At 31.8% G+C, this 27,222-nt stretch overlaps 1 protein-coding gene across 1 annotated transcript in view; it reads right to left on the bottom strand.

The window, feature by feature from the left end:
- Nucleotides 1-27,222, bottom strand: part of Cad86C (Cadherin 86C) — a 149,054-nt gene that overhangs the window by 121,048 nt on the left and 784 nt on the right. The window lies entirely within an intron of this gene.

Genomic DNA, 27,222 nt, shown 5'->3' with positions numbered 1-27,222 from the left:
GTAATGGTATTGACACCACTAGATTAAATATAGTGACAGTCGCGTTAGAATGGTTAATCGTCTTTGTCTAAGAGAGTATGACAGCGTGGCCGAGGGTTCGTTCTCGCCCACGATCTACTTCGGATGATATCGAGGAAACAATTATTATCAGCGCCTGGACGATAAATCCACTGTCCATCGCAACGTTACTCCAACGTGGCGTGATCTTGTGTTCCTGACGTATTTGCCATAAACTGTATTATAATGGTGAATCACAAGGTACTCTTTGACCTGTCTATAGTGCTATTATATGTCTTAATCGCGAATATGCAATATGCGCAAGAAAATTTTATTTCTCACGTATCTAGTGTATCATAACTGGAGGGTTTGTAAAATAGTTGCTTTCGAACCGTTAACAATTCACCCGCTATGCTGGTTTTAAAGCAGCGTCCACAATAACAACAAAAATAAAAACAAAAAAATTCACTGGAGATTTTTTTCTACCAAAATAATAATAATAATAAGCATGTGCTATTGGAATTCAACTCTAGATTCAAGATCCTCTGTCTAACCGCAATAAAACAATTTGTCGTACTCACATAGTTACTCTAATACTATTTTTCGAATAAGACAATATCTACACCAAAAGTCTGGTTTTGACATTGAGCTAACATGACATTACTTCATAGTTACTCTAATACTATTTTTCGAATAAGACAATATCTACACCAAAAGTCTGGTTTTGACATTGAGCTAACATGACATTGAAATATAATAATGATATTCAGAATAATAATTTTAGCTCAATATAATAATAATGTATTTAACATAAAAAGCAGAAGTGTAAAACTTTAACAAACCAAAAAAGGTGCTGACTCCCGACTAAGGTTATCACAGCAATATTCGGTGCCTAGTTTATTAACAAGTTTATTATTGATGATAATCGATGACCTTATTAACAGTATTTGGTTCTAGAATAAAAAGTTTTTGTTATTTAAAAAACTAAATTCATATATCTTACACGTCGCATTTAAGAATATAACAATACTTAAAGTTTATGATTGTTCTGTTTGTTTTATAAACACTTCATTTCATAGGTGCAGATTATAAAACAATCTTTGGTAAAATTAGCTATATTTCTAGATTGACATTAATACCATTAATTAATTGATAAAGAGTGATAAGAGTTTGGTTTCTCCTTTTTAATATTTTTTTCAATTTCGTGGCATTTTGTGTTATCTCTAGATAACAACAGAATAAGAAAAAACAATACAACATATCTATGATTCTGTATAAATATTTGTGAATATGATGTGATCTCTTTATTAACGCAGTCCAAGAAGTTTATCTATATTAAATTCAGAGTTAGCACAAGTTGTCTTGCCATGTCTCGTATTAACGTTCTATAGTAATGTATCATAATAATGATTATTGTAGTGTTTTTACTTGCCTATCGTTATGATCAACAATATTAAAGTGCTCGAACTTATTCTATTACTACTGTATGTATATCAAGCGTGGAACGAAAGCTCACTGGGTTACATAACGTGGCTACGGTCGAAGTGATAAAGTGTTGTAATCAGAAAGTAAACGCGCACGAGTGGTCGTCGAATTGATTGATCGTTTGTCGCCCTGTCGATTATCTGATCTTGTATCCATGTAACACATCGATTATAGGTATATATATGAATATACAACGTGTGTATAAAGTTTGTTTTGATTGCGTTAGATGTATGGGATGATGGTAACTGTTGGTTGAAGTATGATTACTTTTTTATTATCGCCCTGTCGATTATCTGATCTTCTATCCATATAACCCATCGATTATATACACGAATATATATAAGTGTGTAGAAACATTATTTTGATTGCGTTCAAATTACGATTCCCAGGATAATATTCATGTGACATTTCTCTGTCAATGAATGATCGTTCTAATTTCTGCGTTTAATTAGAGCTGCTGTCCAGTATTACATGCAATTTTCTAAAAAAACCTTCGGGTATTTATTTTTAAGTTTTATCCCTAAATTTACGGATAAGGCGGATGGGCTAATTTAATTGAAAGTAGTCACTATCACTATGGAGCAGCACGCGAAATATATTCGCGGAGTATAAATGACCTTCAAAAATATTAATGACTTGTGTAATAATTAAAATACTCTACATTATAAAAGTACCTACAGCGATAAATTTTGCAATCATGAATGAATGATTCACCGAACTGAGTTCAGTGAATGAATGAATTCATTGAATTCCACGTACTCGTATAAGTTTATAGTGAGGAGTCACCATATGTCATTAGATTAATGTACGTAAAGTCTACGCAAAGCTTTGATAAGCGACTGCGGATGTATTGCTTTTTGTTTATTATTTATTTATTTATACATGACGGCTTTAATTTATTTAAGATATCAGCCAGTATCAGGTGTCGAGTACACCATGTATGTGTTGTAGAGAAACACTGTCATACAAAACATAACTATTGATTGTGTTGTCTAGAATATCAACAGCGGAAACCAACATCAGAATTACTCACGCCCTTTAGTCAATCTATCTAATGTTTTGCTATATCGATATCAAAGATCATCGTTTGTCAATTTCTTCATACTAGACACTGTCAAATGTTGATCTTTGATACGCAAGAATATGATACATGTATATTAAGAACGGGCGTAACAAAGTTTAGGCAATACTACTATTGCAGTCACTTGATCGCCTAATTAGTGAAGTACTTATTAAAGTATGAAAATTTATTGTTGTATGAAAACATTATTGGAAGTCAACTCAATTCTTTTATTACATCGTTTAATTTTGTTTTTATTAAGCTCGCGTAAATTGTTGAGCGGAATTTTCAAAAGCTGATAAAATTTATAAAATATCGATACTGACACCTTACTGGTAAATTTGATCACTTCGTATTGAAAACATTATTACGCGCATACTTATTCCGTAATATAGGAAGATTATCAATATCATACCTAACATCCTTCATAATAGAACAAACTAAGAGGATTAGTATCATGTAAGCCTTTGACACCATTAGGATAATATAAAGGAAGCGCTTTAAAATTTATACAAAATGTATAAACAATACTATTGTTTTATTCACACTTTGTCGTATCGATCCGGATCGCATGGACTTAATTTTAAATTTAAATTTCAGTAGGGCCGGAACTGGGGCGGGCGTGTCTACAAGTGGTGCATCGTTAGGCGGAATTACGTTTATGTGGTAACTGTACATTGGATGGCGTTAAAACAAGACAATAACATTTGTTTCTAGAGGAAATGTGTTTGTTTAAATCTTTAGGGATACAAAGGAATGGACGACACAAAATTTAAAGTTTAATCAACATTCTGTGGTCTAATCACAAATAATACGCAAGATACAATTGGACACCAATCCCTAAAGTTAAATTCTAAATAAAAGTAAATATCTCTTAAGTTAAATTCTAGTTAAAGGATATTCTCGTTTAAACGTTAAACGACATAATTATAAAAGCAACATAAATGTCATAATTATATGTAGAGACGATTCATTAATTCTAATTCCTATTAATTCTAAAACTTGTATTTTGATGGAAATGAATGATACATATAAATGCGTATGTATACAAAGTTTAGGTCTCGCCACTTTTTGCGGTAGAAGAAAAGCATTAGAATAAATACCGAAAACAGGATTTCATAATAACACAATAATTAAGTCACATAAAAATAGAAATCAAAGTAAAGTAAGAATGATTTATTTCTATTTAGACATAATGCCAATATTACGCGACAATACATTACTTTGTTTTCGTACTATTTTATTTACTTCTAGCTGACCCGACAAATGTTGTGTTGCCATATAAATAAAAAAATGTTAAGAGTGAACAACACTTATCATTGAGGGGTATGAATAATAGATAGTAGCCGATTCTCAGACCTACTGAATATGCATATAAAAGTTGGTGAAAATCGGTAAAGCCGTTTCGGAGGAGTACGGTAACTAACATAACACGAGAATTTTATATATAAGATTTACAAAGTACAAGCAAGTTTTCCGAAGACATTAATAAAGCATCTAGCACTATCCCTAGTAGATTGTAGCCACTTTCTGGACATATCGCACGTAACTTGCGCCCGATAATAACGGTAAATGTTCACAGAGCAACAATTCGTTCTCCAGCGTAAAGTTCTATAGTCACATTGTAAAAGATAAGTGATCAACGGTACTTTAGGTGTATCTTATGTAATAAAAACGCAATGTACTAAGTTGACATAACGAAACACTATAATTCTTAGTTAAGGTGTAAGTAATCTTCGTTATCTTAATGTATCTGAAATATCATTAAGTACTGTTTATATTTACATATATTAAACGTGCCCGTTACGGCCCGTGTCTACGCCTGTCTACGGTAAATGAAACAAATTCTTCGATATAAATAGGAAAATACTCTTTTGTTTGCCATGGCACGCGTCTATAGATTGTCTATAAATGTAAATTAATATTTACTTTTAAAACTATATTATTTTTATGTTGATGGTTTTGAAGAATTGTTAGTGTGTCTGTTTGTTTTCAGAATATGTCATCACTATTTTAGTTCAAGTTCAACTCGATACTCGCTAATCGCGGGTGATAAAACAAGTGACTAATTAATTATACATCTCGACGTAGCGAAAACCAGTTTGACTATTGTTTCTACACTACGTGTACAAGTACAAGTACTCGTATGATGTGCGATCAGTCATACCCTTTTATTTTTAAACAGGATTCCGTGCGCGGTTCCGCTAGCGTACTTTTACGTATTATTTATTTTTATACAGAAATTTGACAGATTTTTGGGATTCGGATAATTAAGGTATATCAAAAGTAATATTTTTAATAGTTCAGCCTTATGAAGATTTCCTTATACAAATACATGCAATATTTTAATTGACTACAGAGGGTAATATTTCCCGAACGTATGTTTGTACGTATATACTCGTATTACTTAATATTTGGCAGTTTAGCCAAATATTAAGTAATACGAGTATATAGTAGGCCTGTTGCCTAAAACACTTGACGGATTTCTTACTTTTAAAATACTAGCAATATTATATAGATGGACACTTAAGTTTTATTTGTTTAGATGCATATTTTTAACTGGTCTGAAGATACTATTAAAAATATGCCGTTTTCAATTTGCGTTCCGGTAGTAAATAAATACAATAGAGCTACTTATGAGTGATAAAATATAGAGAAATCTAAACGATTAAACAGATAAAAACAAAACCCAAGGTTTCTTTAACAAGTTTCTAAATTATTTAATTAAATAGGTGTGACTGTTCAGTGTTCTACAATCTATAAGTATCGGATTTAAGTTAAAATCGATTGACACCGGTTTTCTCTTTCTGACTTTAAGACGAAGGCAAAAGAAAAACTACATTCCGTATTGCATTTCGAGGGATATTAAAACTAAATTACTTGTATTTACTTATAAAACCATTTCGCGGATTCATTGGTGGGTGCGTTACAATATAGATGTGTGGTTTGAATGTTGGTAGGGACGGTACAGTTTGACCCGGAAGGTGTTACCACTTCATCCATTTCTACTGTGAAATAGATCTAAGTTCCGGTAAAAGGGTGTAGCTGCCGGCTGGCTTACATGTGAGACGACCAATATTCTCTTAGAAGTGGCAACGCATTTATCGCATGACCGGCTTAAGGTAGTATAGTCCGCGTAAAACTGGTAGTCCGCTCTGAATATAGAAATGAGTCGTGTCCCCATAGCAAATTGTATGACTACACCTGCTCGCAACAACTTCAGAGCGGACTAGCAGTTTGGCGCGGACTATACCTGTTATATATTGGCTAGTGGTCACAGATGCGGCAGTTTTTAGTCACCATCACGTTGACTTGGTTACTACTTCTACGTCATAAAAATGGTATCGGAATTGTTCATTAAATTTTAAAGATAGTCTAGCGAGTATACTTACTTCATTACATCATAATTATGCAAGTGTTTTTATTATGATGAAACTCGTTGCTCTATTATAACTTGCTGCTCTATAAGTTAGTTTAAGTAGGATTTAATTAACAAGCAAATCGTTCTCACAACCGGTGGAAATGACACCTGCAAGGAAACTAGTTTTGTAGTGAGTGCCGGTGAAATGTCAAAACAATTGCTACACCAGTTTTAAGTTTCTTACTCGCTTGACAGTTACCAGACATGTACCTTTGACTTTAACTGGCTTGCACTAAAATTAACGGCTAAGGGTTGGTTCGTTGAAATCGCGTTTAAAGCTCGCGTTAAAGTTAAATATATATAACAGTAACTTTTAAGATAGCGCTGAAATATAACAATTCTTTGTTGTACCAATTTATTTGTCATTAACATTATATGTTTCGCTGTGACCACAATTTTAGCCTACATTGACAGATACCGAAGAGAAAAAAATAATAAATTTAACCGATTCAAATCGAGCGGTTAATCTTAAGTGTTACTTATGATGTAGTTTGAACCCAACTTAAATGCTGAAATTTGTTTGAACCCAAACTTAAATGGTGTAATTACTTCGTTTTTTACCCTGAATTGACAGTTGGTTAGGCTATTGTACATGTTAAAACTACATCATGCAACCCACCCTAACTTTCTTACTCTCTAGACAACCAGAAAATGTACCTTTGATTTTATCTGGCTTGTACCAAAAACAACGATTATGTATTTAAAATGCCGTTTGAACAGCCGAAATTTGGATTTGAATTCCTAATAATTTAATACGACTATCATTTTGCTATATTTGCAGATTGCAACTTCAAGCTATTGAATTATTTTTAATTTTAAATTCATATAAACAGCAAAACAAGGTTTCGTTGATCTCACGACGTCTACTAGCATTACATAAATTTATTGTAATATATCTGTTCGTAACTGATAGATTAACCGTCTTATTCTAGATAATTAAGCTATAACTCAGGCATGTGTTGGTCAACCCACCTATTTTCACAACTCTAATAAAACTATCAGTTTTTATCAACCCACGAACAAGAAGTACGATGTTAGTAGCCGTTTATCGGTGTGTTAAGTCAGCGGGCTATATTTTCTAGACCCCCATACATGGGTATGTGAAGTTATCCTTATGTAGCCATCGCATCTATTTTGGACCTTAAAGACAAAAAATAAATATTTAATACACTTCCGGGGTACAAGAAATTCTGCGCTGTAACACGATTGTATATTGTAAGGCTGGGCACATAACTTTGTGATAAGTAAACCTTAGTGAGGTGTAAACAGTGTTAGTATGGAAGGTGTCAGATGCGCATCTATTAACATAATGACAGCTGAATGCCTTGTACATCGGGATTTATAACTGCTTTAGTGTTTTTTTGTAAATAACTTCATTTTCTTGACTACATCAAACTTTCTATGTAAGGTCGCAGCAGTCTCAGAACAAATCTGCTTTCGTATTTTTCTAACCGCACAACTCGAAAAGTAGTTGATCAAGTAACTTATTCTGAAAAAACTTGAAGTAAGACTTGGTTTAGATAATATTTACATATTAAAAAAGGGAATACCTATATTATATAATAACTTTAGTAGAACACGCTTAATTTATTGAAATGATCCACTTCATTTAAACTGTGCAAAAGTACCTTTCTATCCTAGAAACCCCCATTAAATTGATTGCTGTGCGTGCCCAGTACCGCCCGCAACCTTCCGCTAGCGAGCCACAAGTAGGGATGCGATCTGAGATCGATTGATTAGAATCCATATTTTTTTAAAAAAAAACATTTTTAATCGATATTAAGTAATAAATTGATCAAGATATAACGTATCAGAAAATTTACAACCGATATTTTCTGCTTCTTTTTTTTTACTTAAAAATTTCTTGGCAGCACGGAAAACAATTTTTTTTCCCGGAAAAATTACCAGTGTTGCAAATAAAGTGAATCAAAGATCACTTTTAGAAAATTATATTTTTGTTGACTTTGATTTGATTCAATTTTAAAGTCGATCTTTTTCGGAAAGGATCCCATCCCTAGCCACAAGTTCCCATACAATTTGAATATCGTGTTGGCTATCTCTACCTGCCCGGTGCGCTGGTCTCAGATATGGCCTGTCAATAAATAACTGTCCGTGACCATTTCTTACAACACGAAAAATTATAGAATTTGTTTCCGTACGTCATCGTGACTGTGAGATCTACAAAAGGTTATCTTACCATACAATTTCTATTTTCTAAATTGATATTTTCAAATGTTTAACAAAAATACAGTGAGATTGAGAGGACGGCACATTTACGAGTACATTTCTTAACCTCATTATTTACAATCGTTACGATAATCCGCGCTGAATCATTTCCGTTACGATGTGTAAACTATTTGATCTTACAATGTATTAAAAAGCTCTATGTGATTATTAACGATAGTATGGCGTCGATAAAAGCAATCTTCACTGTCTATAAACAATGTCAACTAACGCGGAAATGGGGAACGCGAGCGTGGCTGAATCTCGTCATCAGAGTGATATAAAGGTCGCCACATCATTGCTATTTTATACGCTGGATATCCAATTGAGTGTAAATTTAACCACTAATGACAGTACTGGCGTATAAAAGGACAGTAATTCACATGGGGCACAATTGACTTGATAGACTCATGGACGATACGAACGACTTATGGTCTTATTCTGAGCGCTGGCACAAATTGATCAGGCACGTTTTAACGAATCGGTATGTATTAAGTATATGTTATTGTAGAACAGTAGAGGAATGGTATTTGCATTGATTTTAAAGCAATGATTTTTAATGGTGGTTTTAGGTATGCTATATTAATTTTTATTATTTTCGTTCGAGAATTTCTTCATTATCGTCTTCTTTATTGCAAATGTTTCTCTATGTACTACTCGAATAAAGTAACAAGAATGCAAACTTAAAAGTATATCAATGAAGTAATAATTTTAACATATTAAAAACACAGACCTAATTTAAAACTTCTTTTTCAAAATACGAGTATTTGGGCGACATAAGCTGTATGAATACACAAAATTTTCTTATTTAGATCGATGGGTAACCGACTTAAACAACATGGTGTTAGACTATTGTACCTATACATAAAATACTATTACAATATAAACATATTTCTTATAATGATTACGTATTAACGGGTTTATATTAGTCATGGTAAAGTAACTTTAACTATGTAGCTAGCTTTATCCATTACACAGCGTTCATACTCCTGGTGTTAGGAGTCACGTACCGGATGCCAATTAAAGGTGCTCTGCAATGATATTAGAGATGCTGCCATTTGTTCTGTCAATGCTTTTGGTACGCACGCTGTGTTACTATTGAATTCGAAATCAATAATTTCTACGTGGAATGTTATATATGAAACACATGTATAGGAAGACAATTACATACATAAAAGTGCGTCATCGAAAAACACTTCTAGTAGTGATCAAGAAATTTGTATTAGCAGGTATTGAACCCGGAAACCTAAGGTGAGCATAGTGTACAGTAGTCAAACAGGTCGTCAATAACAAATTTAACTACGCTTATGCAACCTATTGTTTCATAAGGTTAATTTACAAATAACTTAGACGTTGATTTATCTCAGTCATCTCAAGCGGAAACTATTTAGTTACGACCCAATATTACTAAGTTACTTAACAACTAAAAACTTTAAAGTAATCCGTTAGTGAAACCCAATTAAATAAGTAAAAAAATTAGAATCTAAATGTTAATAGTATGTTTAATTCAAACTACTAGTCACGATGTTTTAGCAAAAAAAAAATGAAAGTATTCCACAAATTAAATATTATTTTTGAAATAATTAAGAATACGAAAATAATTTTAATATTCATATTCCACGAATAAATAACGGAAATTATATAAAGTAGTTAAATACCACAGCGAATAAAAAATATTGTATTGCTTATTGGAAACTGACTAGTCACCCTTTCATGGAATATGTTAACATCGCACCATTATTCATGAGTGACGTAAAGCTGTTATGGTGGTAATTTTATTAATCTATGGTTTTATATCACCTTTTAACTAATGTACGGTAATAGATTGATGTACGGTAATGGTAGGCAGGAAGAGTAACTGAATAATTGAATAAAATTAACGAAGATTTCATTAGGAGATAATTTAAGATTCATTGCGTCTTTCAATTTGTCATGCTTTATCATATTTCCTACTTTTATTCTACTAATAATATCTACCTTTCAACTCGAAATAGAAAAGTCTTACTAAGAGTATGATGTATGACGTCATAAAATACATCTTCTGGGACAGAACTATATATACTTAATATGAAAGTAGCAAACAAGTCTACCACGTCTACCTGATGGTAAGTAGTCAGTGCAGCCGTTGGACATCTGTAACCAACTCCATACAGAACAGGGGCCAATTTGAAGATGCATCACCACTCCTGAGAACTAAAATGGCGCTTCATATGTATATTAGGTATTATTTGAACTATGAAAGGCCGTAATTTCTACTGATGAAAAATTAATGAGATATAAGTATGCTAGAGGGAATAGCATTGTCAATCGTGTTGTAGGTGGCTAGCAGGAAGTAGCTGTCATAGTCTGATAGATGTGGAATGCAAGACACATAGCTCTTCAAAGTGTTAATATAGCGATTACTATCGCATAAATTCCAAACAAAACTAATAAAACAAACAAACATTGCAAACATTTGTGTGGTGTAACTGAGTGTGACGAATTCCATATTACAAGAAAAGAGGTTCATTACTGTCTTTATGACCTCTAAACTTATGTCGATTTCATAGACACGCATGAGCTCTATCAAAACATTGTCACGACATTAGTGACGTCACTTTCAAGGGTAAAAATAATCACTTCTATGTATACTACATTTCATATGAATTGATTATGATAATCACACTTATATAAATGTAATTATTTTAAAGCAGAAGCGACCGAAGTACCTACATTTCGGTGGCTGCTGCTGTAAATGTCGATCCATTGTTGAAAGGCGTATTCTGTTCCATTTCAAATCCTAATTCCATTTCATTGAAGGCTAACAAGAAACTTGTGATCTTAATGTGCAATGACAATAATAAATGAAAACAAAACACGCCACACATAGTAGTGTGAGAAAATAATATCTAACTGTCAAAATATCCAAACCTAAGTGCAAAAAAGAGCATGCAACATGAGAACGGCGTACGAAACGTCGATTAGTGTCAGACATTCGGTAGCAACCTAGATTGTGTCGCCGGCGATACGCTCACGTAACGTTGCCACTTTGTGTTTCGAAGTCTACAATATACGGTTTGACACAACGATATGTATCGTTGCAATTACGCGATCTATCGCTATACTGTACGTTGATTTCATCCTTTTGTAATAAATAGAAAAGTATGTTGCGAATATTTTTTTAATGTTTATTTGGTTTCATTTTTTCGCTCACGCTGAAATAAGTCTATCTATCAATGTACTACAGTATGTTGGGTTATCTAATCCTTTTAAGTAGATTTAAGCTTTAACTGTAGTGACACCGTTTCATATCAAATAGGCGAATGGATCTTTTATAATATTTCAATTATCAATGAAATAGCATAGCGGAATTTTGCCACCATGTACAGTAAAAACTAAGTAATTCTTGAACATTAGTTAAATTTCAGACGCTTTGGCAAACTGGTGTGTTATAAATAAGATACAGATAATTATTATTTAGCAACATCGAACCAGAAGAGTTGTAGTGAATGACCATTAACAGGCAATTATAATATTTTTTACTTCAAAAGGAAAATTAACCACACAATAATATTACTAACCGCTAATAAGAGGCCATTATTATTAGCTAACCCTTGAAATCATGTATAAGATTTTCTTAAGACTATCTAAGATCGGCGACAGATGCGTTGCAAGATAATTTACCTCATATCATTATTTTAACATAACCTTTAAACAAAAACACAACAGTGTTTAAGAGCGGTGTTATGAGATCGATGGTGCATTAAGTCCGATAAACTATCTAAATGTAGGCAATTCTATTAAATTGGCAACTATTCTACGAATTTCCAAGCAAAATGTGCTAAGCAAGATTAAAACCAGAGTCACATCAGTCTGCCGAGAGTCATTACAGTGTGACATTGACAAAATCCCAGGTGCGAATACAGTATATCAGAGAAATCTAGCACTTAGATTTGGTTTGGTAATAAAACTTAGTTATGCAGCTGTTTCTATTCGTTACGGTGTTATTGTACTCATAAACATTCTGAGGTAGGCTAGGTCAAGAGTAAAAGTATTTTTCGCAGTATTTTTATTTTACACTAACCGTTGCACATGGTTTCACTCCAAATTTTTCTACTTTAAAACATAAATATGTTAGTTAATAAATGGATTATTGGCCAACTATGCGACATGAAATTAAATTGTAAAGTTATGTTATATTGATTTAACGGTATAAGCCAAAATAAACAGTTAAACCTTTGTTTCTAATAAAATGTATCTATCTTCCATATCGCAACAATCGGTGCGTACAGATGTGTTGAGTCTAAAAACCGGTTACATAACAAAATGCCTTATGCTATTCATTAACCACTGAAAACGAAACAAACTGACATCAATAACATATCTCATCTTAAATTAAACTACTCCATGGTTTTGTTACATTTGACTTAAACTGTAATAATACTAATGTAGCAAGTTATTTTTTTTAATTAACTCTTTCTACGTGGAATATAAGATCGTAAAACCGAGTAAAACAAAAATAACTTACTACGTCGTTGGATAAACTTATTATTTTTTTCGCTACGCTAGAGTAAACAGTCAAATGACACGACAAAATTCAAGCCAAATGACAATTAACGGTAAGCAGATACTTAAGAGTTACAAAATGAAGTTAATAGTAGAAAGTGTATACCAGTGGTGTCGATCGCCGTGATGGGGTTAAGTCGTGACGAAGGACCCGGTGTCCGTCGCGTGATAACAACCACTTAGACTAAAGGTTACGAATCTGTTCGGAAAACAAATAGTGTCACCTATAAATGTTGCGTTTCTCGCATTAGGAAAGGGTACTTGTGGATATGGACTGCTTTAATGAGATTGAAGATTGGTTACTTTTCTTTACATTTAATACTAATAGCAGCTACGCGGTTTGCTAATGTTGAGTTGTCATTCCCGTTCATGAATATCTGTAAATAGTTTTATGTAGAACTAGTTTCCTGTATAAAATTGATCACCAATTTGCTGCTTTTGCAAACTAAGACAAAACGTCTCGTCAAAATGACTATGCACATCCTTTAAACCAGAATTCAGCTATACCAGAATGTACATAACTATAAAGGAGAAATAGGTAAGACAGTAGTACGAAAAATTAAAATCAAAAAGATATTTCTGGATGTGGAAGTTAACCCAGATTAAAAATAAGGATAAGTTTCTAATTATTTTGTAATCTAATATTAAGACAAGGGTGCACGCGTACCAGGAAAGCAGAGAAGAACAGGAGTCGATCGAACCCACGATGAGGCGAAGTCGTGACGAAGGAAACGTCGCGTGATACCAGCCACTCTGACTGAAGGTTGTGAAACCATTCTCGCTATCACCACTAAGATTCCAAATTGAAATTGTAACACTAACTTCATTTTCATTAACTTCAAAACTTGTTGAATCTAATAATGAAATATTCAACGCAATTGCCAAATTCCCAATGTCAGACTTGAAATTAAATAAACAGTTTCTTATGACAGTTATTCACGATTCTTATTATCGTTGCGAATTTCAAAGCGCTTCCATTGACCGTGGTCACGAAGAAACCGTTCGGGTCAATGACAAATTTCGGAAATCAAATACCTAGTAATTGAAATAGTATTCCGATTCGTCACAACCTAGTCAATAGCTACAATCTGATAATAATAAAAATAAAATGTATAATGTAAAGTTAATATGTAGTATTTAACGTACCTAAAAATCGATTTATTGCAATAATTATGTTGAAATGACATGATTCCCATAATTTTTGCTTTTAGTGAATTTGAGACTATATTAAAATGGTATTTCACACTGGCATAGAATCCAGTGTCAAGTAGCGCAACAATACGTAAGAACCGCAAAAAATATTATTTTCCGTAATTCTATAGAAACTTTAAACATAATTTCTACATAGTAAGTTAGTACCTATCTCTACAACCGCTAATTGATTGACATGAACTACAACAATAAGCTGTTTACTTCCAAACCGTACGTAATCTGAACCGTAATTATTCTGCATTGCCACCTGGTAGAGTAACAGGAACTGGCAACAGTGTCTATATTTAGTCCAACAGAATTCCGACTCAGCTGACAAGCATCGCAAGCGGCCCGCGCGCCGATTATATCGGATCTACCTAATTCTATTCACTAGGACCAAACGCAAGGTTAGGCAATTTAGTGTTCAAAGGCCCGTTGGCTTAATGACGATTCGGCTCGATGGTTACCATGCCCGTTTGCAAAGTCGCCGTCAATTCATTAATGTCCCCCTGGTAGGTATGGGTTTCCTTTAAGAGTGTGAGGACTTAGGCTATAGTACACCGCACTGCGAATTGGTGGACTCCACACATCCTTGAGAACTTTTTTTCATAACTCTCAGGCATGCAGATTACTTCACGATATTTTCTATCGCTTTAATAGCCCGAATTTACTATATAAGTTCATATATATACATATATAAATATATACAAATAATTTTGAAGAATCACAGGAACCTGAGATTTGCACCTCAGAGCAATTACTATTAAAATCTAGGATAGGCTTTATATATTCGAATAACTTAGTTACCTCATCTAGACGAATGCGCTTGTTAACTTTTTATTGTACGTCTAGATTACTATCATAGGCACTTTATTTGTTATTGTAGGCAATTCAGTAAATTGACTACAAGTAGTTACAGATTTTAAAATTGTTCTAAGTAATTATCCACGTTATTAGTGTTTATGACGTTCAAAGAGATTTAATTTTTTTAGCAAACAAGTCATTTACTTTTAAACGTAAAAATATTGTAAGAAGACCTTTTATTTAAAGTCACACTGCGGCTGTTTTTATCGCTGACAATAAACTTTCGACGTATTTCGTTAGCGGCGTATCAATCGCGATAAAAAAACGTCCATTGACACCGTTAATATCATTGAAATGTTTGTTTAGTACAGACGTGTTATCGACCGAGCTTATGTCCAAGGGCAGCAGTCAACAGTGAAATTGTCGCATTAAATGCGATTCGAACAAATATTATAAAGGTTAATCGACAATTACAGAGGACGTACTGAGGCAATTATTGGAGGTAAAAAACTTGGCATTAAATTTGATATGACACTCATTTCAATACTCATGTAATCATATGGTTCATTGAGATCCTTTATGACTGAATTTAAGACATAGTCTAAAATTGTGATTGCTAAGTACTAGGATACGCTTCATTCATTGATGCTTCATTGATGAACACACTATTTTGAAAATCATTGTCAAAACTAAATACAATATGGAAATAAAATGATTGATTATTGAAATACGTTGTACCTACTTTTAACCCTATATTATTATTCGATGTTAATCATAACCTATCATTAAACTTGCGATAAGCTATAAAATGACCTCATCGTGACTTTCCGAGAAAATGCTTAGGCATTGTAATAAAATGACTATGAAATTTAAAACTTGATAAACATTCTATTTATCATCATCATTATACTTAGCATAATTAAAATACCTTATTTAAAATTCAGAATACACTTATTTATGTTTTATTTTTATTTTAGTTTGATTATTTTTTGTAAATTCTGTCTAATAATAAATATTGCCTTTCTATGTTTTAGACTTATAGTGGTTCTTAATAATAACGTAAGAAAAAATATGTGAAACTCTAATGGCACAAGAATGTACTGTGATGTAAAAATACATGATGCAACCTATTCTATTGTATTCAAAACGAGTCACTGTAGCTCTACATTTACTGTATTTTAGTCTCTTATCTCTTAACATCTATCTTATCGTAGAATCTGGCAGCTTCACCGAAGATTTTCCACTTACCTATTCCAATACGTAAATATTTATACATTCATCAACAAATTAACCAATAAATCTTAATATGCATACTTATAAACGTAAGTTAAAAACGCTATCCGAAAGAACAATAAAACCGTATAAATATTCAGATACATAACAATTTAATAGGAAAAGGCTATAAATAACGAACTTAATACAATATTCAGTTTGATAATTTATTCCACTCCGGTTTGACGGAATCTGGTTTTTGCAGTTACATAATCAGAAACTTGTTGGGCTTTTGTGTCGGGGACTAGCGATATACAGGGAGATATTCTAAAGAGAATTAACCGTACGGGACAACGGGTATCCGTGTGCAAAATAATGTACGGAGACATGTTACATACATACATACATACATACTTCCATACATACATATATCGATAACTAAACTCGCAAATCAGCTAACTCCACTTTTCGTCAAAATGATTTTTGGAGTTTACTCCTTAAGAAACGATTTGAGTTATAAGGCCCGGTACGGAAATTTTATGAGGAGTAAAATCAAATGTAACACGAAAAGTTGAGGCGTAACGGTAACCAAAATATGAATCAAGAGTGCTTTTATTATTATTTATATTATTTTGTAACATACTTTATGTAATACGCATTATTGAAGTAATATAAATAATCCGAATAATTACAGATATATGTTTGTTTCTCTTATCATTTTAGCAGATGCGTTCATTTACCTTTTTTTTCTATTCGATATATATCATAATTATCGTTCGTAAGGAGTAAACTCCAATCGTGCGTCGTAGCTGACACACACACACTTTTTTTTTATATATTTTCATTTCGTTCAACGCCATTTGCTATCAAAATAAATAAAAAAATCATTTTGACAAGAAGTAGAGTTTATTAGTATAAGTATTATTATAAGTTATTATTATAAGTAGAGTTTGATTTTGATTTGCGAATAATTATGCATATCGATATTTGAGAATAATATTGTGATATTTCGACCTACCGATAAAGTAAATTACTTTGGATAAATCTATTTAGGAAATGTTTTAAAGAATGAAGTATTTTAAAGTTGAAACAATTACGTGTGATTGTGGTAAAGATTATGTATGATTATAGTCGGACTGGTGGTAACAATAACTTCGCACGTGTTTATACATTATGGTAACAGTGTTGTAACTGTTGTGTTCTGGTTTTAAGCGTGTGATTTAGTCATACAATACCATATAATGCTACATATCAGCAAATGTACCTACTTAGTAAAATATCGTACGAGTAGCTGATATCTAATCTAACCAATCCTTGGTAACAAATATTCACAGATAGATATGACCACTTAACGGCTCACGTTTCAATAATTACATAAAAGACCTTTGAAACATACGTTACATCAAAACGACCAACGTAACTTCGACATATAAAAAACATATTTAGTTTGAATAAATATATACTGTCTTCAATAACAAATCTATACAGTATCATGTTATTTTCCTTTATTACCTACCATTATTTATAACTGGTATCCTTTATATCAGATGTTTAATTAAGATTAATGGATTAACCAATCGACCTTTGCTCGAAATAGAAATAAATAATCATTTGGGTTTTATTTAGACTAAATTGACCATAATATACCTATTGGCATTATTGTTATATATATATATATATATATATATATATATATATATATATATATATATATAACAATAATATAGAATCTAGGAAAGTATAAAATACATTATATTCCTTATGCAAAGATTTTACAATATAGTTTATTGTTACAGTTTATCTGCGTTATAACAGAAGAGCTGGTTATGGTCTAATATCTTCAATTTTCAAGAGTTTAAGCTGAATTCCATAACGCAAAATCTTTCTTACATCAATTAGATGTCGGGAGTAGGAATACGTCTACCTATTACCTCAAATTTCAATTTTACTTCTTTTTGGTCAGTGACATGTCCGTTTATTTCTTTTCCACAACAATAAAATATAGGAATTACGCCACACGTTAGTCATTTATCCGTGAAATAAAGGAATTATACAAGGTACGTTAGTCATCTTTATCAGTGAAATAAAATTCCACGCAGGCCAGTGGTCGCAAAGCTGAATTTCTTTAATGACTCACCTAGTCACTAACGATTTTACGTCAACGTAACAATCGGACATGAATAATGGAGAGCACGTACAAAACTTCGACCCAGATCTGTAGCGCAACGATACAATTAGTTCGCCTCGTTTCTGACCACGGGGCGACGCCATAACGATTTATAATCGCCAAAAAATCGGGCCGAGGGTGGCTAGCTTTATTCGTAACACGCACGTAATGTTTTGTTTTTTATAGGTACACCAATCAGGGACTTAAATGAAAATGTGGTTCTTCTGAAGGCCGGAGACATAAATAAGTATTAACAAGTTTATTATTTTAGTTCTTAGTAGATTGTTATAGGATTCTAGTTTATTAAAATTTCTAGCCATTTCTAGTCATATAAGCTCAATCAAAACAAAGAGTTACAAGCAAAAGGTCACATTCTTAATTAATTGAATAAGTAATGATGTTATCCGCAAGGAATTTAAATACCGCTTACGCATTCTTAGAATCGTCATTTATAGATACGTTGTTAAGTCATTTAATAACATATATTAATATTCTTATATTTGAACTTGTTTTATGACTATTTGTGTGCTTATGTCTCTTTTAAGATGTCTAATCAATTATTATAATTATTAGTATCAATCAACTCAGTCTGTTGCGCCTACATTAATTAAAATTCATTATCAATAGTAATTTATACTAACCATGTTTTGTGATAAAAATATCTTAAAGCGCATACTATAAATATAAACATGTGTTTACTACATATCATCGATCATTTGGTGGCCATGAGCATCAGAAACGCATTGACATCCGAATCATTTGTAGACACAAATGGCTTATTCAATGGAGAATATTATAATATCAATATTTTTTCTTATTCATTAAAGAAGACTTACAATCACGTGACATGATATTCCACTTCACAATATTTCATGAAGAAGACAGTGTAGTACCTACCTACGTACGTACCTATATAAAATCAATATAAAATTATGTTTGTCGGTCCGTCAAATCTTTAAACATTTACACTTGAATGGCACCGCTTTGAAGTGCCGCAGTTAACGGCGAAACAAAAGAATACCGGCACGATTGCATAATGAGCCACAAAACGTACAAATACTTCGATTTTTAACTTCACATTGACCGAAGTGACCTTACGGACCAACGACCGGCAAATGAAATTCTTTGAATGCAGTTACCGAAAGCAATTAGTTTATTTATAACTCTTTCCATTGATTTATTTAAAGGTTAACGTATACGTTCGTTGACAGTTTCTACAGCCGTTTGGTAGACTGTGGACAATAGTATACAAGAATGGGTTATTGGAAATGTCTAGCGTGCGTAGAAAAAGGGTTTTTATAATTCCTCGAAACATTTTAAGCTTTTATATTAACCATGATTAAATTGGGTGTGATTTATAACCTTAAATATATAAACAAGCTGATGTTATAATAATTTGACAATGTAATAAGACATAATAGGACAATTTGTCTGTTTTCCTTTAGTATCAAGTATGTATGCTTACTTCTTAAAATATATTTTTCCTTAATTTAAAGTCGTAAATAAATGGAAGATTGTGAGATTTTTCAAAGAATTACAAAGAACCGTTGTGTGAAGCAACAACCAGCACCAATTTGGAGCGAGCCTTACATTCTATCCCATTTCCCGAAGACCGTCGATCTGGATATCATTAAACGCGAAGCCGCAGGCGGGCACCAAGTAGGACCAAGTTTAGCATAACTGCTAAGTTAGGAAACGATTCCTATTGTAATTGGCCATTTACGTAGCCCATAAGTTTTCTCTAATAAGACGATATTCGTGGTCTGTTCATATTATCTTCTATATGGCCAGCGCCGCCTCACGATTCAACGTACTTAGTAATGGTGATTAACCTTAAGGTTCGAATTTTGTGCAGTATGGGTGCTTAATTAGCTTTGTATCAAGATTTATTAACGAATTTCTTTGTTGTTCCACGATTAAATACCTTTACATTGTATACAAATCTGATGCTTCATTCAGATTTGTAACTTTGTATCTGTTAAATTTAATGTTGGTAATATATGAGAAGGTTTTAAAAGAGATATACATAGGTAATTTAACATATAAATGTAACTAATTTTCTAGTATCAAAAGCAAGATTTATGCTTATCAAAATAATTATCATTGAATAAGAACATATATTATTATGAAGATAAACATAAAAGATAAAGATATAAAGTATTTGAATTTAATATTCCTTATAATAAATAATACATTTGTATTAACATTATAATGCTCTACATTATTTGTACTCTATTCAAATGTTATTGCGCAAGCGACGCACTCGCATATACAATAGAGTTCAACGGGAGCGCATGCGCAAAGCTCTACTTCACGAATTCAAATATTCCCACGTATTTACTAAGTTTTATCACTATATAAGTATTAAAATATATTTATATACCACTATTTAATCCCCTCTTGTAACGTCAAAATTTACGTACTGAAATGAATTAAATTTTACATTGTTTAATTCTGAAAAAAGTTTGTTAAATTTAAAATTTACTTTTGTACTGAAAAATATGCACCCAATTTTAAAGTTACTGTGTAAATTACACTTTCAAATTATGTTAAATACGATATCATATAGTTCATACACCATTATACAAAAAATAAATCATTGTTAATACGTAATAACCTAATAACTTATCAGCGTTATTCGCTTTTAATTTTAAAATCATTACACAAATTATATTTTCAAATCATATTAAACACGATGTCATATACTTCATACATCATATACCACGAAATATATATTTTTTAATAAAATAAAAAACATATTACCTAAACATATAACTTATCAGCGGTATTTGCTCAAAATGCCAGTGTACATCCGTGCATTATGCGAATTTCGCGTCTAACGAGAGACGCCGCCATTGTGGCGATATGGCGGAGATGTGTCGTTTAGATACCGGTCGTGGTGTGTCTGATCGGCCGGCGCTATCGGACCGAGGTAACCGCAATTGATCAGACATCCAACAAATGGCTCGCTTTCAGTTACTTCGAATGTTGTAAGGCTTATGAAATGAACTAAGAAGTTTTTGTTATTTTTATATTTTATTAAGAGAGAACTTACTTGAGACTAAGGACAATGCGTTAGCATTAGAAGCCTTAAAATAGAACTAAACACTTTTTAAGTTCACATTCTTTTAAAGTGTTTAATTTTTATTTATTCTGATAAATATATAGTCAATTAAATTATTCAAGACTAAACTAAACTATCTATCTCATCCCGTAAACGTTAAATGTTTATCAGTTACGTAAGAATTCGTTCTACATTAAGCTATCACAGATGTTATTCCTGAAAACTAGGATGGCCAGCTCGTATTTATATAAGTCAAGATTTACACTCTTCCGATGAAATGCACAACTTCTTCACTTTAGAACTAGTCGTAGCGGTGATACCTGCCCGGTCGAACCACACTGGTTCTACTGAGATATGCTTATTAGAAGTATGTTTTCATTGCCCTATTCTTCAAAAGAACACAGGAGTAGGAATATTGTTTGATACTCTGGAACCTACTGCGCTTGCGTGACATTTAAAAGGTACTGGCTACAAGTACGATATTTTAGTTTAAATGTAGGTATATCAATAATTTTGGTTTGTTTATCAAATTGAATTGAAATCAATAATACGATAGTATTTTATATATTAATTAAAATTATGAACTTGGTCTATCGTAGAATTAAATGTCCAGCAATAAAGCGTCGCTTAAGAAAATTGTACTTCACTGCATAGTCTCTTCAATGATAATGTTGACATGTAGTACACCGCCAGTCGTCAGCCTTGTGTCACGTATATTCAGAGCTAAAAACCTCGAATTCAAATAATTTAAAACAATATCCAACCTACTTATAGCGCCCCCTACCGGTAAATGTCATTATCGTTTTTCGTGCAGCCTGTGTACATTTATGATTTTTCAAAATAAGAAATAAAATAAGTAATTTATCGTAAAAATTGTTAATTTATAACAAATATTTCAATTAATAATTTATAAAAGACGTAGGTGTGATATATTGTGCAGAAAAGTTACAATGGAAAATAAAGAATTTTGACGAAATTATTCTGAAGACTTGTACTAGGCGGCCATTACGAATGCAGTCGCAAATTGAAAATGTATTATTTTCATTTATTAAAGATAAGATGATAATCTTATATATTAATGAGGAATGACAAGGTAAATTTTTACATATATATTTTTCCAAGCAAAGGATTTTTAGATTACCATATTGTTCTGTAGCAAGGAATTTGACGTCTTATGTTCATTAACTAAGCTTGTCACCTATTTAGGTGATCTCGCTTATTTAAATCCTTATATAAATCTCGCTTATATAAAGCTATGAACATAGAAATAGGGTGCTATTTAGCCCCGTGCATGGGTACTAACCCGTTTATACTGAGTATTTACTCACATAAAAGAATCTACTATTGAGTAGAATATACCTAATAGGTATTCACCCGTTCAAATAAGGTTATGACCCTTACATATTGGATATTTACCTACATTACAAGAAATAGGGTGCTATTTAGCCCCGTTCATGGGTACTAACCTGTTTATATTGAGTATTTACTCACATAAAATAATCTACTATTGAGTAGAATATACCTAATGGATATTCATCCGTTCAAATAAGGGACCCTTACATATTGGATATTTACCTATATCACAACTATAATAAGATACTACTATTAAGTAGACGGATACAACGGATATTCACCCATTCTAATAGGGTATGATGTCCTTCACATCGGGTAAATAACCCATATAACAAAATACTAATAATCAGTAGATAGACACAACTATTACCATCGATTGGGTGTAATGATTTTAATCAATGAACATTTTATTGAAGAATCATTCAGATTAATAATGTACATGATACAGGATATAGAGATGACAATTTATATCCTTTTGTAATACTCTAGAAGAACCTAAATTTGGTTTAACCATTCATAAGAATTTGGTATCTAGGTAGATCAGCATATTAAAGAGTAATTTACTAAAGGAACTATCTATCTATCTAGATGGTGATAGATAGACTAAAGGAAAAAATAGTTTAAAGGAAGAACTGGACCTCTAGGAATATCTAGGAAACTGTGGGACGGATAACACATGATTAGACTTTAAAAGTTGCACAAGTCGCAGTTACTATTGTAGCTGTAAAGAGTCAAAAGCCATGCCACATCAGGCGAATGCTTACTGCTCTCGAGCATTTGACATGATTGTTTCTTAATAATTTTAAATTATTTGCCTTTATAAAGATAATTTGCTATCAATTATCTTATTACTGGTGCTGGTCATTTATTATGTATAATAAATAATAAGAAGAAATTTCATAGTACAAGTACTGGAACAAATGATCGGCAAAATGGTTTAAGAAACAATGATTGTTCAATTCATATATATATAGTACAATATTTTATAATAACAAGTATAACGAAGATATTTACACTTCATCCTATGATAAACTTCATCCAAAAGTTTGAGATACTCATACCAAATAGGGTCATTATCTGACTTACAACAAGCCTCATGTACAAATACCTGTGTCACAGAAAGGCTTGATCGAAGTTTCCTTTGGAATAAATCTTCAATCACAACAGATTCTTAGGTGAGTGGTTAATAATGTGGTCGATTATAATTATAATTTTAAAGACCAGTTGTAACAAATAACTATTGACCCAAGCTTTGCAAGTGGTTAGCCTTAAGAGTCTATTTGTATAAACACTTAAACTCATTATTCTTAAGGATTTTTTTTTTCAAAATATACTCGGTATGTGTGTAGAAAGACTTCTCACATCAGTGGTAACATATTGTTTACTCTTAACCAATTTTTTACAATATTTTTACTTTACCAACACCTGATGATGGTGATGTTGGTTTATATTGAATATCTTGGTCTTAATCTTGAGCTTTAAATAAAGCCTGGCATTCCACTCACTACTTACTATTGTTTTCAAGAATGCATATTTGGATACTAATTCATGATTACCTTAAACAGTGTTTACATGTCTATGGTTAAATGGAAATTCTATGCATTTCAAGTTCTTTCCTTTGGTTTGAGCAGAACACTATATTTATGTTTTTACTAACCTTTTAAAAGATACAAGACCATACATAACTGATTAAGATCTAGGGACATTGTGTCAGTTATATATTTATATAACATAGTTCCTATTTGAAATGTCATAATATTGGACAAGGAACAATAACGACACTTAGTAATTTAGGATCATAGACATAATAAGCTATATCATTCTTTAGGATTTATTGGTTACTTAAAAGATAGTTTGATAATTGGAAATAATACAACTGTTAAGGTTGTTCATTGTATTATACAAGGAATAAATAAATAAAAAATCAAATTGCTTTACCATTAGATAAAAGATTAAAAATCAACACAAGGGTGAAATAAAAAGAAAAAAATATATATATATATATATATAATAATAATATTAAAAAATAAAAATTATAATAAATGCAAAGATATGTATATATATATAACAATTTTAATAATGTTTATCAAAATACTATCCCTCTTACAGATAGATATAATTACAGGTGGTAGTTGTCATATTATTTTTATTATCGGGACACAATCAGTTATGTAACATATGGTCATTATTCTCGGTATTTTTGTTATTTGATTTAAATAACAAATCCGATCAACTATTTAAAGTTAAATGCAGCGTTACTTGTGCTTAAAGATATTTTTTCAATAATCATCTTCAACACGGTGAAACCCTAATACGTGTAGGCAACTCCACAGTTATTTCATATAGAAACAGCATGGTGTTTAATACCCACATTTAACCGTAATATCAAGGCACATATTGGATTTATTGAATACCCAAAAAATGTTTTTATTTCCCTAATACATTCAATAATTTCAGAATGAATTTGCTATCACTAAATCAAGATTATACATTGCGAATTAACACTTTGAAGGTTTTTAAATAGATTTATTTACTAGGAAACCTACAAGAAGTATGACTTACATGTCATGACTAAGGTTATTACTATTTAAATGGAAATATTCATTTTATTTCTAATAAAATAATTGTTGTTAAAGATTATCTCTGAACGGTTGGGGAGTTTGTGGTAGTATCAGACTGGTCCAGACAGTCCTAAAAAATAGTATTAAAAAAAAAAAAAAAATAAAAATAAATAAACCTTTCGTTTTGGAAGGGTTGCATTTTGGGTCTCATATGAATTTAAAAAAAAAAAAAAAAAAAAGATCTAGGTCCATTTGTTTTTCGTCAACGCTTTACCCTGTATGTTACTCGCTTCCTCGAGGAGCGTTTCGTTTCTATACACGAATCTCAAGATTTTGTTGCTCTACAAGCAATGTTAGACGCAATAATGAAAACGTGATGCTGGTGCTTATAATATTTTGGCCTAAACAGTGTAAATAACTAGATCTATCTGTAGACTGGTTACAATATTCTTTTCATTTTGATATATATATATCTGGAATTATTTTTGTTCTTAAAATGCATATTTAGGTTTTCTATCCTCCATATCCCAAGTATGCTATTAGTTGGGATAGTTACATCTGATGTATAAATATTTTTAGCGAGTTAAGTGTAAAATATTATATATTATTTAGTGGAGATGAAGAATAAATACTATTTACTTTTTTTTTTGGTTATTGTAATTACTCATATAGTAAAAAGAAAAAAAAAAAAAAAAAAAACAATAATAATATATGAGTAATATATATATATAAGTAATATATAAAAACAATAGATATCGTATATATTATGACGTTCACTTGGTGTAAGCCCGTGAATGCCATTATTACTACCGATTCGCCTACATCTGAGTCGAGACTTCTAAAAAGTATACATAAACATAATAATAACATTATTGTATATTAACCAAATTGCTTGGCGGAAGATATTGTATATTAAATTGCCACATGAATTTAAACCTTACTATAACCAGTGTTCAAACAATCTAGTATTACCATTATTTCATAGTAATCATAGTATTTGTCCAGCACATCCTTAATAAAATTACCTAGATAGGCCTAGTAACACTTGAGAGTTACAAGAATAAGTTTATTTCTTTTATGTAATCTTATAATACAGTGACCTCCCAGACGACAGTTTCTAGATTTTACCAACCACGGAGGATGATGGCATTGATATATCATTTTTTACAATACATACCATTAGAGAGCACGCTTTACCACGCTGCTACGCTGACGTCTAAACATATGAGTGTCAGTTAAGACCCTCTTAGAAAGATAGCTGAATGGATCAGATCTAAGTTCAATTTTGTAGTAGAGACGTTACATCAAACATATACTTGATAACTGTAATTAATATTTAAATAGATATATTAAATTAGGAATTTTAAAAATAATAGGATTTAAATGTTTTTGTATCTTGTTTAATAGGCTCGTTATTTTACAAATCTCTAAACATCTACATGTCAACATTATCATTGAAGAGACTATGCAGTGAAGTACAATTAGAAATTAAACGAACTTACCTAAGTGAAGTTCCAATTTCAATTGTACGAACTGCATAGTCTCGAAATGATATTATAACCCACCCACCCATACTTATATACGATAAGTATTACCCATAATATCATCTATGTTGTAAAATAATCGAGCTAATGAACTTACATCTTGACCCCAGGATCTCTAAACTTAATGACATTTACCGGTAGGGGGCGCTATAAGTAGGTTGGATATTGTTTTAAATTATTTGAATTCGAGGTTTTTAGCTCTGAATATACGTGACACAAGGCTGACGACTGGCGGTGTACTACATGTCAACATTATCATTTCGAGACTATGCAGTTCGTACAATTGAAATTGGAACTTCACTTAGGTAAGTTCGTTTAATTTCTAATTATATTCGTAAGTAATTTTGTAAACAATAATATTCGTGACCGCAAGCAGTGAAACACGATTTTAATCAAATCATTTGTTTGCACTTTATTTTAATGCTCGAACATAACTGAGATTGTGTTATTGTTATTGGGTAGATAAACAGCTTTTATAGATTATTTGCATGTTATATTTAGTTTATTAAATTGTGGATACCGACTGAGTTATATGTGAGATGATCTTCGTTAGAAAAAACATTGCATCTTTGCAAGATGGGAATGGGTGTAGAAC

Source organism: Epargyreus clarus, unplaced genomic scaffold (assembly GCF_041222505.1).
Source record: "Epargyreus clarus isolate Ecla_fem2 unplaced genomic scaffold, WU_Ecla_fem_2.2 ptg000018l, whole genome shotgun sequence".
Classification (NCBI taxonomy): Eukaryota; Metazoa; Arthropoda; class Insecta; order Lepidoptera; family Hesperiidae; genus Epargyreus; species Epargyreus clarus.
This window is presented reverse-complemented; position numbering and strand designations above follow the sequence as displayed.